We start from the raw sequence: 11971 nt of genomic DNA, 5'->3' as shown, positions 1-11971 counted from the left end.
GACAACGCCATTATGTGGCTTAAAATTAAAAAGAAAGTAAAACAAACAAATAAAAGTTCACAAGAAACAACATAGAAAACTAATGACCATGATGACTGAGCTACACGAACTCCACCAAAAACTAGGGGTGATCTCACGGGCTCATGAAGGGTAAGCAGATCCTGCTCCACATGTGGCACCGTCGTGTTGATAATGTTATTACAAACCCGATAAAATTCTTATTCGGTAGGTCACATTCATGAAAAGGGAAGAGGATTGTAGTCACGACGTAAGAACATATCCGATATCATCTGTGAAACGGTTCCATAAGGTCAACCAACTCGTGATTGCGTCCGTAAAATTTACGAAGGAATGATTTCAACTTCACCATTAGGAACTCTTGGTTTGATAGCTTACTTGTGGGTATCAACCCTCTATCAAGAAAATCATGATAGGAAATACAAACGCGGGAATATCGTCTGAATACTCCGCATGTAATTTTTCATGTAAAATTAATATAGAAATTAAACAATTATGTTATATCATATTTAAGGCTGTATTTTCTAAAGAAAAAAAAAAGAAAAAATCAAATATTTTGAGTTCATTCAATTTTGTTTTCTTCTTCAACTTTGCTACATATAAGGGGTCCCCGAGATTATTTTTACAATTGAAAGTGTTGCTAATTAACCTATCTTGATATGTAGCAAGAAAATAAGTCCGATGAACCCATTTTTTCTTTTGCTTATCTGAAAGCATGCTATTATAGACCTATATTCTTACATTTTATCTTAAAATTCTATGTAGTAGTTTCCTTTTTATAACATACTATACATTGGATTTAATATATACAAAATCTGACAATTTTGCATAACAAGTAGCGTGAAAACAAGTCTTGTGCCTTTAATAATACATGTATTTTGAAAAAAAGTGATAAAAACTACATTTTTGACAAATAATTAAAAATAAATAAATTAGATAAGAACAAGAGACTAACCCATCAACAAAATTCACCAGCTTATATAAAATACAGTCTGGCAGAAGTAATAATGTTTGGATTAAATCAGAGAGATTAACACGGTTTGGAGGGCCGTGGTCTAGTGATTAGTGTATCGGACTACTAACACAAAGATTCCTGGTTCTATTTCCGTTGCTGGAATAAAATTTCAGGTACTGAATTTTCGGATCTCCCTTGACACCATTTGCGAGTATGGTCTTGAGGAAACGATTATAGACCGTCGAAAGGGGACGATAATTGGCTGACCCGTGTTAAGAGAGAGCTATATCTCTTGCACGTAAAAGTCCCCCTTGTATACTTCGAAAAAGAGCAGGCTAATGCCGCTACAAGGCAGCAATCGCACCCGCAAAGTGGAGAGGGATTAATATAAGTTGCAAGACTTGTTTCACAATCCACTATAAATAAATATGTTTAAACTAAACACGACTAAGTCTCAATGGAACACATCAAATAACTAGAATTAAGCTGATATACCAAGAGAAAAAAAGAAGCGACGGTTCAGTTGTTTTTTTCTTTACATCCAGTAGCAAATATTTCATTAAGTATCATGAGGAGAACAAATTGAACGCACCATATTGAATCACTCAGGTAACTAGTATAGGCTTAAATGCTGAAAAATAGAAAACCGGACTGTTGCCTTGAAAAAAGTTATTCTGTGGCCCTCCAAGAGTAAAAAAATATTTGCAAGTGCACGTGTAGAGACTGTGTCATTTCAAACTCATTGCACAACTCTTTAAGTTAACTTGTGTACCCATTTTGATCGATCGTTTCTGTGTTATTCTGCAAAGACAAATTAAAATATTCTCACTTAAGGTACTACTACCAGACTGGAAACGTCTAGTTGACCATATTAATATACCCCCGATCTACCCCAGGGTAGAAAAATGGTCTACATGCAGTTAAAAAAAAATCTGAGATACCTATTGAAAAATCATTAAAAAAAAATCTAGTACATGTGTGAATGTGAAAAGGCGTGTGGAGTTTCAATTTAGGTTTTATGCATTTGTTTAAATCATCAGAGGTCCTACAATACAAACAGGCATTGTTTCTTTTGTTAGAAAGTCCATTGAGCACCCCATCAGATCTACAACTATTATCTCATTACCTTTTTGGGTGCATTACTAAATATTAAATACTAAAGCGATTCTTAAAGCTAGTTCAAATGATTAAAAATTCGGGAAAATCTACCAGTGTTCTAGGTAGGACTTTAGAGCAGGGGGGCAACATTTTAATTAAGATGAAGGATACAATTGTACGTTCTTGTGAATGATTTTTTATCCACACAATTACCGTTAAAATGTATTATTTCATTCTTGCCAATTCTGAAGTACTGTCTACTGGACGGAACCATCATACTTTAAGAGGGGCAACCTTTTTAAATGATGAAGGATGCATTTGTTCTTGTGAATATATTTTCTTTTACAAATTTACAGTTAAAATGTATTATTTCAATCTAGCCAGTTCTGAAGTACTGTCTACTGGACGGTACCATCATGCTTTAGTAGTCTACCAGCAGCAGCATCGAGCCAATGGTGGTAAAGAGATTTGTGAAACTCTTTCTTTGTGCTTTCGTCACGTGTTTTTGGAACAAATATCACGTGTATTTGGAACAAGTATCACATGTACATCTTATAATGGATTTCTTTCTAACCAAAACCGTAAATTATATTTGAAATTATCTTTGGGTGAGATGGGGAAATAACATACAGTATGGTTTGGTTGTTTTATTTTATCTTATACTTAGATTTTCCAGCATTCTGCATGTTTTGTATATACAGGCTAAATTATTAACCGTCATATGATTTTATTTTTACTTTTTGTACATCATGATTGGCTGTTCTTCATAGAATAATCTTACTTTCAGGAAAAAGATATAAAATTTTTGTACGCTTGCCTAAAATTCAAATATTTCTACATTTTACTGAAATTTATTGACCGCCATTGGATTTTTGTACTTTTTATATTTAAGAATAGTTTTTTCTCATAAATTAAAAGAATACCAGAAAAAGCCTACTAAAATTTTGTTCCCATTGTTTAAAATAATCAAAATTATTCTTCTTTTTATCAAAAATGATACTATTTTATTTGAAATCAGTTATTTTTACCATCTTGAGACAAGTCTTCAAATCAGAATTCAGATATAATGAGAATAAAAATACTTAAACTTTTATTTTTATTTTGATGCATAATATTAACTGTCATATGATTTCAGTACTTTTTGTACATAATGATTGGCTGCTCTTCATCAAATAATTTTACTTTAAGGAAAAAGATATTAAATTTTTGTACGCGTTGCCTAAAATGCAAATATTTCTTCATTTTACTGAAAATTATTGACCGCCATTGGAATTTTGTACTTTTTATAGTTTAGACTAGTTTTTTTTCATAAAATTGAAAGAATATCAGAAAAATCATACTTAAATTTTGTTCGCATTGTTTAAAATAATCAAATTTATTCTTATTTTTATCAAAAATGATACTATTTTATTTGAAATCAGTTATTTTTACCATCTTGAGACAAGTCTTCTAATCAGAATTCAGATATATTGAGAATTAAAATACATAAACTTTTATTTTTGTGGAATAAGAATGTAGTTATTGATTTATTTTGATACAAATTATTAACCGTCATATGATTTCAGTACTTTTTGTACATCAAGATTGGCTGTTCTTCATAAAATATGCTTACTTTTAGGAAAAAGATATAAAATTATTGTACGCGTTTCCTAAAATCCAAATATTGTTTCATTTTACTGAAAATTATTGACCGCCATTGGATTTTTGTACTTTTTATAGTTGCGAATAGTTTTTTATCATAAAATTAAAATAATATCAGAAAAATCCTACTAAAATTTTGTTCGCATTGTTTAAAATAATCAAAATTATTCTTCTTTTTATCAAAAATGATACTATTTTATTTGAAATCAGTTATTTTTACCATCTTGAGACAAGTCTTCTAATCAGAATTGAGATATAATGAAAATTAAAATACTTAAACTTTTGTTTTTGTGGAATAAGAATGTAGTTATTGAATTATTTTGATACAAATAATAACGTCACATGATTTCAGTACTTTTTGTACATCATGATTGGCTGTTCTTCATAAAACATGCTTACTTTAAGGAAAAAAATATTAAATTTTTGTACGCGTTCCCTAAAATGCAAATATTTTTTCATTTTACTGAAAATTATTGACCGCCATTGGAATTTTGTACTTTTTATAGCTTAGAATAGTTTTTTTTCATAAAATTAAAGTAATGTCAAAGAAATCATACTAAAATTTTGTTCGCATTGTTTAAAATAATCAAAATTATTCTTCTTTTTATTAAAGATGATACTATTTTATTTGAAATCAGTTATTTTACCATCTTGAGACAAGTCTGCTAATTAGAATTGAGATGTAATGATGTACTTTTTATTGTTTAGAAGTAGTTATCTTTTTTATTAAAAAAAAGACTATCAGAAAAATATAATGTAATGTTGTTTGCATTGTTTAAAATTATTTCTATTTTTTGTTAAAAAATACAGCAGTTATCTTTGTAATTTGTTATTTTAAATGCTTCGATTGTGACGAGAATATAGAAAGTCCGTGATTATAATAAGTTTTTTTTAAGAATTTTATGATGATAAGGATACAAAAATTTAAAATATTGAAAAAAAATAGACTACATTTTTCAATAACTGATTCTTTCAATTTGTTTTTCCCGAGAATGTTTGGAAAATGATAAAATAAAAACCGCGATGTAGACACCGTTTTAGAACTCGTCGGTTTTGAAAATATATAACCTAAATAAAACGAAAAAGACCATTCTTTAATGATGATATTTTAATTTAGGTTTTATCTGTACATTTCTTTTCATTTCAATTCATTAAACTTTGATAAATAATTAATAAATAAAATGTATAATTGAACGTTCGATTTTCAAGAGTCGCCATTTTAATTAGATTAAACGAAACTAAGATTCCGTAATTTGTATTAGTTTATCATGTGACGTATTAAAGTTCAATCCGTCATCAAGGTCGATCGGTACTATCCGTCCGATCAGTCCAATCAGTCAATTACTTTTACTATAAGTCTGACGGATTGCTGACGTGAGTTTGACGCGAACTTGACTGATCGGTGACTGATCGATGACCGCTGACTGATCGCTGAAATAGTAACGCCTAAGGTTGCAAGTACTGTAAACTAAACTGAAAAAATAAACAAGAAAGGATTATCATGGAGTTGAATGACACACAATCAGTACATGCACAGCAAAAATCAATCACCACATAATGCAAAGGACTTTTTACATTCGTTTGATGTGTATGAGCTTTTGATTTTGCTATTTGATAATGGAACATTCCGGTTTGAATTTCCATCGGATTTTGATATTTTTGTGATTTTACTTTTTAGTTCGTTTTAAAATAAATCCGTATTTTCAATAACTACCGTTTGAGATATTCTGGTTACCAAATAAAGCGGCAAATTGCACATAACCAGAAAAAAAGGGGGTAAGCGCTTTTTAGTTATTTTTCCCTAGTATCGTGCTGAGAGAAACGATTGTATTATTTAGTTACCAATATTTTGTCTGCTCTTGGTACTGTTACGCTTTCTTGTTGAATTTGATCATTAGTATTCAAAACGAAAAAGAGACTATCGTTAATCTACATGTACTGTCAGGTAATTGTTGATGAATCGGTGAAATATGTGTAAAATATGTAGATTAGGGGCAAACTCCGTACAGTGATCGTTTTAGTGCCGGAACTATTTTCTTTTACTCTATAAATTATGTAGATTCTAATATGACGTGCTTCTTTCGCTTTGTGAACAAACCCATGCTCTAAATCCAATAAAATTTGTTTGCACATGCGTATATTGACTTGTTCAGAATAATGAATTTTATCAAATTATCATGCACTTGATATATTTCCTTAACTTCAAAACACCTTCAAACGCTTAAACGGGGCACATGATGTTATTAATTCATTTATTATGACTGTAATATGTTGCATTCCGAAATTAACATATTTGACCTTTAAACGACAACCATTCATGATGGCTGTTCAAACTCCTCCCTCTGAAAAATCACAGTGCCAGCCGTTTGCTTCTTTACAAACAACAAAGGGAGGTTCATGGAAGAGCCTACACAAACGCTTTTACACTTATACTTATCGGACATAGAAATTACCTTAATTGTCCTATTCAGAATCGAACTAATTGATGTAAGCTATACTTTATTGTAGTTTTAACATGGGTAGGCATTATATTCGTATTACTTTGGCCCTCACTATCGCTCGGGCAAAAATAATCACGAATATAACGCCTACCCATGTTAAAACTACAATTAAGTATAGCTTGCATCAATTATTTCTTAAGTAGTATGCGGATAGTAGCTGGAACTGCCGGGGAGTTTGGATAATGAGATGTGGTATGCTTGCCTTTGCGACAAAATAACAACCCAATGTTAGTCTGATTTTCTGTCTATTCTTCGACAGTTGTATAAAAATCAGTTGTAAATGGATACTCTAAGAGGTTTTCACTGTCTTCATATACACTGGTGAAGTCAATCTCGTCTGTGGAAATCTCTCCTAGTGCACAAAATTTCAAAGTGAACATTGAAATAAAACTTTGATTGTAAGGCTTTCCATTTTTTTCAAGAGGGGTTACTCCTCTCATCGCAAGGACTGTGTACGGTCACACATTGAAATGGTAATCCCTTTTGATTAGAATTTTCAAGGTTTTGCAAACAATGATCATTCGAAGTTCTTCATTATTGACACACAAAGCATGAGCATATTCAACAACTTTGATGTCAAATGTAGATACAGGGTAACATTTAGTATGTTCATATTGATTCAGCAGCTGTATAAAAAGTTAATATTTTAGTTGAAACATGTGGCTTTTCTTCATTAACGTCTTTTATAGAAAAACAATTGTTTTTTTTTATCCAACTGGCGTTCTGTTTATTTTATTAACTTATCAACCGTTCAAGAACTTGTGTGTGTTTGTTTCCTTTTACTTATCTTTTCATTATTTGTATATCTATTTTGTTTGTTGAGTAGTTTAATTGATATTTGTTTTTGTGGGTTTGTTTTAGTTGGTCTTACGGCGTGTATGGATAGTACTAGTACTGGAGATCATGCAAGGGACAGCATACTGAAATTTCATGATGTTTCAACTTCATACAACATACATAATCTGCAGACCTTTCAGAATACTGGAAAGTTTAAATGTGAAGAAGAGGGACTTTATCTTGTGTCTGCTTGGATTTGGGCATATCCATCTGCATATTTTGCCATATTAAAAAACAATAACGTAATAGGGAGGGCACATAGTTATGACAATTCGGCTCACAATTCAGCTACGTTTGTTGGGGTTGTTGGCTTGAACGTCAATGATTTTGTTTGGGTACAAACTGATGCAGCAACTAATGTTTATGCAGGTCAATCTAGGACCTCTTGTTTCACGATTATTAAAATAAAGTAATCCTAGCAAATAAACTGGACATAGATACACTTCTCTTAAACTGAGTTTTGCTGTGTGTACTGTTTCACGTTTGTGTTGTTCTACATTGGTTAGAGGTAAAGGGGGAGGATTGTTTAACCCCGCCGCATTTTTGCGCCTGTCCCAAATCATGAGCCTCTAGCCTTTGTTAGTCTTGCATGATTTTTAATTTTAGTTTCTTAATGTATAATTCGGAGTTTAGTATGATTGAACTAGTATGCATATTTGTTTAGGGGGTAGCTGTAGGATGCCTCTTGGTGCAGGAGTGTCACGCTGCATTGAAGACCTATTGGTGGCATTCGGATGTTGTCTGCTCTATGGTCGGGTTGTTGTCTCTTTGCCACATTCCCCATTTCTATTCTCAATTTTATGTATTACCGCTAGTGACCTTACCGACACGAACTAGATATCATTGAGATGGGAGCCATCTCTGTGGGCCCCGCTGTCAATAACGTGGGGTAAATAAGTTGTATGGATAATCTGATATGAAGCATTATTTGAAGTTATTACATAGTCTCATGTGTGATTTTGATCTAAGATTTTAAGTTAAAACTGATAAATATTCTCATCTTACTTTCATAGTATAATAGTGATATGACTGCATGATGTGAACTCATTGTTTACTACTCTAAGGTGACTTCTGGATATATGGATTGATGTTTGAACAATATGTTTAAAGGTGCTGCCCAATTGATATTTGTCACATATTTTTAGAATTATGCCTTCAATATATTATGACCCACCAAGTATAAAGTATGAAATATTAATGGTTCTCGAGAGGTAGAGCGGACACAATTTGTTAAGAACAACGAACGGATGGACAGACCGACAGACTGATCTTAGACCTAGGATGCATACATTATGACACATTCTCTTGTGTTGGTTAATATATATGTTAAGTTGAAAATGTTTGTCAGGTATAAAGTATGAAATAATAACAGCTGTCCTCTCAAAATATAATGTGGATCAAATTTGTTAGCGATGGACAGACCAACAGACAGACAGACCTTTGACCTAGGAAGTGGTACATACATCATGACACACCCTCTGGTGTTGGTTAAAATGGATGTCAAGTATAATATTTGAAATCATAACGGTTCTCAAGATATAGAGCGGACACAATCTTCACCACAGGACACAGGGTTGTCAACTGAAACCAAAGTTTTTTTGACGTTGACCTTTGACCTAGAAAGTTGTACATACATCATGACACGCCCTCTGGTGGTGGTTAAAATGTATGACAAGTATATACTTTGAAATCATAACGATTATCTAGATATGGAGCGGACACGATCTTCACCACATAACACAGGATTGTCAACTCGAAACCAAAGTTTTTGACCTTGACCTTTGACCTAGGAAGTTGTACATACATCATGACACACCCTCTGGTGGTTGTTAAAATGGATGTCAAGTATAAACTTTGAAATCATAATGGTTATCTAGATATGGAGCGGACACGATCTTCACCACAGGCAGACTTGGGGTAATTGTAATTGTAATCGTTAATCAGCTGTAATTGATTACAATTTTTAAAGTAATCATTGTAATCATTAATCAGCCAAAAATCTGATTACATGTAATTTAATTTAATCAATTACTTTTCAAAATACCCTGTAATCCTGATTACTTTTTGATTACATTCTGATTACAATGAAAAAAATCTTAAACTGTGTTTATGGTCAATAAATGAACAATTTTGTTATTTTTATTTAATAAATATTTACATGTTAAGATAGTTTGGTTTACTTTATAGAGCATGTTAATTGATTTGTATACTTCAGTAAAAAAATAAACTGTAACAGTATTGAAAAGTCATCATTTATAGTCTAAGAAGAGACATATAATACAATTAGTAAAATATATTGTACTGGCCTTAGTAAAAGATATTGTACATAATAATAAATTATATTCACAATTTAAAGATGTACATACATATATTTGATAATAACTGTTATATTCAAGTAATATTATACTTTTCTTTAATCCTGAATTATGATCTTTTGTTAATATTGTGATTTTTGTCAACTTTTAATTGACAGGTAGGGAACCAATTAAGGTTTGTTTTTATTGCAATTTCCAATTGAGTATAGCTGTAGGACAATGTATATGATAAAAGATTAATCAGACATGTGAAAATTTATCTAATTAGCACAAACTAAATTAAAAGTTGGACAAATATCTTGTTCAAGATAAGCAAATTTTTGTAAAATTTTTAAACTGGACATGTAAAATGCAATGATTTATAGGACTTGTATTTTGTTTACAATTTGATTAAACAATTCTATTAAAATTTTATATAGTTTTTAACTGGCAACTTTATTTCATCAATATTTTAACTTCCATAAACTGCACCTTGAAATACATACAAAGTCTCAAAGAGGTCAGAAGACAAACAGCAAACTCTTTATAATGCCATATTCAATTGAAGTCAAAATAATTTAGAGATCAATGACGATAAAGTGTAATGGGTCATAACCAGTGACACAATGTTCATGTATGTACAATGTATGTTGTGAACTTTTGTGGTTTATTAAATAGATGAAGTTTGAAGTTATCATTTTCTAATATATAAAACAAATTCTTTCTAAAAAGTGCTTTAGTTGTATATGTTAATTCATTCATATCATTCAAAATGTGTTTTTTTTTTTAAATTCATTGTAATCAGATGTAATCATGATTACTTTGCAAACGTAATCATTAATTCAATCAGACACTTTCAGAAATGATGTAATAATTAATTTAATTTAATCGTACAAATGACAAAGTAATTGTAATTTAATCAATTACATTGAAAGTAGTCGGACCCATCTCTGACCACAGGACACAGGGTTGTCAACTGAAACCAAAGTTTTTGACCTTGACCTTTGACCTAGGAAGTTGTACATACAACATGACACACCCTCTGGTGTTGGTTAATAATCATGTTAAGTATTAAGTATGAAATCATAACGGTTCTCTAGATATGGAGCGGACACGAAAGTGTTACGGACGGACAGACTGATCACTATAGGGCGACCCGCCGTCGGCGGGGCCCTAATAAACATTCATATTCATTATGGTATAAAAGATACAAAAGATACAAAAGATGCAGTTAAGTCTGCGTCATATCTTGGCCTATATATAAACTGACAATGAGGGTCGGATGAAAGAAAACATATTGACAAAAGAGATGATTTTAGCTTCCTAATTGTGAACTTTCTATTTCTATGTACTAACATTCCAGCATCGCCTTCATATGATGTATATGAAAATTATCGCTCTGGTTAATGAGCAGAAAAACAATTTAAAACATATTTAATATGACATACAGCAACAATTGACAACCACTGAATTAGAAGTTCCTGACTTGGGACAGACACATGATAATGTGATGGGGTTTAAAGTGTTTTGAGGCGCAGAACTCTATTCCTTTCTTTCGGCAGTCATGACACAGGACAACACAAGAACATAATAATTGAACTGATTTTTTTCTGCTTTGTATCGGTCACGTTTTTGTGTCATTTTTGTTGTGAGGGATGTATACATTTCCTGCCACCTCCGGTCTGTGTTTTTTCAGCTTTGTGTCGATCTGATGATTTTATCTTCTTTAAACTGATTTTAGCTCACCTGACATAAATGCAAAGTGAGCTTTGTGTACCATATCGCGTTCGTCGAACTTCTACGTTAACTTTAACAAAAATCTTCTCTGTAATACTGGGCCATATTTAACCAAACTTACGCACAATCATCACTATGGTATCTAGTTTAACAAATGTGTCCGATGACCCTACTCACTTTGAACATATTCATTTATAGTGGATAGGGAAACAAGTTGCGGGTGAGAGTGCTGCCTTGTAGCGGCATTAACCTGCTCTTTTTAGAAATCTACAAGGGTGTCTTTTATGCACAAGAGAAATGGCTCTCTCTTAACATGGGTCAGTCATTTATCGTCCCCTTCCGACCCTACTTGCCAATCAACTTCGTCGACAGTGCTTAAAATTGAGCATAAGGGTAAAAATGCAAGTTTGTTCAACCATCTTGTCAACTGCTATGAATGGAGTGAATATGGCAGGGACGTATTCGGCAATGTCAGAGGAATTATTGCCCTTTAAAAGACGAATTTCACCAATTTTTGTCAATATTTTATGTTTTGACTTTCTTGACAACTTTAAAAGATACATAGACACTTTGAATAGTTAAGCTGGCAAGATTTGCAAATAAATTAAATTTTTGCCGAAATTGTTGGATTACAGGAGTGATTCACCATTTGCCTAAATTGACATTTTTTACCGGTTTTTTTTTTTTAGATCTTTGATCTTTTGCCCGTCCCAAGTCAGAACTGTAGTTCAGTAGTTGTCGTTTATTCATGAGTGTCATATTTCTTTTTCGCAAATTGTTTTTTTTTATAAATAAGGCCGTTAGTTTTCTCAATTCAATCATTTCATATTTTTCATGTCGAGACCATGTATAACCAAGTTTAAGGTATAGGTTTTCCTCATTGTTGAAAG

Source organism: Mytilus edulis, chromosome 13 (genome assembly GCF_963676685.1).
Source record: "Mytilus edulis chromosome 13, xbMytEdul2.2, whole genome shotgun sequence".
Classification (NCBI taxonomy): domain Eukaryota; kingdom Metazoa; phylum Mollusca; class Bivalvia; order Mytilida; family Mytilidae; genus Mytilus; species Mytilus edulis.
The sequence above is the reverse complement of the archived record's forward strand: the minus strand, read 5'-3'. Positions refer to the sequence as shown.